Raw genomic sequence first — 2754 nt, 5'->3', positions numbered from 1 at the left:
GCAGGGAGATGTGTCCATGTCCCCTTCCACTTTCCTAGGTGGCAGTACATCTCGTCTGGTGGGGGAGTGATCTGACTCTCCTGTAAGGAGAAGCTCCATCGTTAGCCCTCTTGACTGTCTCTCTAGGGTGTTCTGCCAGTCTGCAAACTGCCCTCCAGAAGATCACAGCTCTCCTGTATCGTATGTGTGATAGCTGAGAGTCAGAAACCTCATCAAATGCTCTGAAGAGCACTCTCTCCATATGTGGGCTGAGAGAGAAGGATTTGGAAATCTTCACTTTGAAAATGAACTCCTCCACTCTCAACTCCATCTCATTTCTTTCACAGAGTAATTTGTGAGTGTGACTGTCCTCTAGCTGAGGGAGGTGTGAACACAGGGCAGCGAGGGGCAAGACTCCTAGACAGACTAGATCCCGTAACTTTGTACAAAGTCCTCATGAGCTCCTTCTTCCCCTTGGGATGGGCAAGAGCTCAGGCTGAGAGCACCTGTAACGCCAAAGATGTCTGCCCCATCAAAGAATGTTCCCATGGTGTGATGGAGGCATCTGAAAACTCAGGAAATATAGAAACAGACCCCTCCACTGCAGCCCATTTTCTGGAGAAAATTAGTGTTTAAATGCTCTCAGTCTTTCCTCAGAACAGGGGGATGTAATCTGCTGCAGGATGTGTACCTCAGAGCAAGTCGCTTCCCACTGCCACTACAGTGCCTGGAGAAGGAGTGACGATAGTCAACTGACATGAGGACAGGGTCTATCCCACTGTGACAGAGACATCTGGAAAGTCCTCACCACTCAGCTCATGGTGCCCATTCCCAGTTATCCCCACCAAACACACAAAGCAGTCTGACACCTCCATTTGCACATSTGAACAGAGCAGAGCCGACTCCTGTGGAGCCTATGGACAGAGGTCCTGGCACTGCATGCTCAGCATGAAACAGTGAGCAGGAAAGGGCAGTGAATGAAGGCAGAGGGGAGAGAAAGTATGGGGAGTACTACGAGGAGTGGAGCGGGTTTTGCTCAGAGAAGCCTGTTCTAACTTATCAATGTCTTTTCCCCCTTGGACAGTGCCCTGAACCACGGCAGAGCARATGTCCAACGGCAGCTCCCTCAATGAGTTCCTTCTCCTACCATTTGCAGACACATGGGAGCNATGTCCAACGGCAGCTCCCTCAATGAGTTCCTTCTCCTACCATTTGCAGACACATGGGAGCGGCAGCTCTTGCACTTCTCCCTCTTCCTGGGCATCTACCTGGCTGCCCTCCTGGCCMATGGCCTCATCATCACAACCATAGCCTGCGACCACCACCTGCACACTCCCATGTATTTCTTCCTCCTCAATCTCTGCCTCRTTGACATCAGCTCCATCTCCACCACTGTCCCCAAATCCATGGCCAATTCCCTCTGGAACACCAGGGYCATTTCCTTCTTGGGATGTGCAACTCAGTTCTTCATGTTTTCATTTTCAGTTGGAGTGTTCTCTTCTTACAATCATGGCCTATGACCGCTTTGTTGCTGTCTGCAGACCCCTGCACTACTAGACCATCATGGACAGCAGAGCTTGTGTCAGAATGGCAGCAGCTGCCTGGGCCAGTGGTTTCCTCAATGCTCTCCCGCACACTGGAAATGCTTTTTCAACACCTCTCTGCCAAGGCAACAGAGTGGACCAGTTCTTCTGTGAAATTCCCCAGATCCTCAAGCTTTCCTGCTCAGAATCCTACCTCAGGGAAGTTGGGCTTATTGTGGTTACTTAATCTGCCTGCTTAATCTTTGGCTGCTTTGTTTTCATTGTGCTGTCCTACATGCAGATCTTCACTGCTGTGTTGAGGATCCCCTCTGAGCAGGGCCGACACAAAGCCTTCTCCATGTGCCTCCCACACCTTCTTGTGGTCTCCCTGTACATCAGCACTGGCATGTTTGCCTGTCTGAAACCCTCCTCTGTCTTCTCCCCATCTCTGGACCTAGAGCTGGCTGTTCTGTATGCAGTGGTGCCTCCAACGCTGAACCCCCTCATCTACAGCATGAGGAACAGGGAGCTCAGAGATGCACTGAACAAACTGATTCAGCTGGTCCTAGTTCAGAAGAAGTAAGCTGCCCATCCCCCTTCACAGTTGGCTTCTAATTTCTCTGAAACAGCTCCTGTGCTTTGGGCAGTCTCTCTGTGATAATCATGTTTGTGCAGAAGTGTTTGAATTCATCCCTTCTCCAGTGGCACGAACTCTGTCTGGCTGAAATACCCTGCTTTAAATGTGCCTGCCACAGTGTCAGACTTGGCTTCACTCAAAACAAGATTTCCTCAGTGCAGTGCTTGAAGGTTGTGCTCTCCTTCCAAAGCTGCAGTCTAAAATGTGCTCAAGGCCTTTCACGTTGAGAAGACTTGTTGCTTTTCCAGGGCCATCCAGGGTGATGAACTTATCTCAAGGTGATGAGCTTATCAGCGATGTGTTAAGAATGAGGACCAGAGTCAGCTCTCATCTGTGAGTGCCCAGTGCTCCTGGGGGTGATGAATGGTCAGGCCCTACTATCTCCAGTGTGACAGGCTGGGAGACAGAGGCCTGTGCTTCCCAAAGASAGCATGCAGCCCCCAGGAGAGCACAGGGCATCTCCAGGGGCACCATGTGCCTTGGGGTGAGCAGAGAATGGAGCTTCACAAAATATAGGGCAGTCATCCAAAGGTAGAGGGTAAAACCAAGGCTAGTGAGAGCTCTGCARTCTGATGAGGGGCAGTGTGGACCCTGCAGGAACAGGGAAGAGAGCCT

The 2754-nt window shown here is 50.9% G+C and overlaps 1 pseudogene; it reads left to right on the top strand.

Annotated features, from left to right (window-relative positions):
- Window positions 1–1148: 1148 nt before the first annotated feature.
- LOC146584010 (olfactory receptor 14A16-like) lies at window positions 1149–2085 on the top strand (annotated as a pseudogene).
- Window positions 2086–2754: the final 669 nt, after the last annotated feature.

Source organism: Rhea americana, unplaced genomic scaffold, assembly GCF_003343005.1.
Source record: "Rhea americana isolate MKP2758 unplaced genomic scaffold, rheAme1 scaffold_980, whole genome shotgun sequence".
Taxonomy (NCBI): domain Eukaryota; kingdom Metazoa; phylum Chordata; class Aves; order Rheiformes; family Rheidae; genus Rhea; species Rhea americana.
Note: the sequence above shows the minus strand (reverse complement) of the source record. Positions and strands in the feature narration are given on the sequence as shown.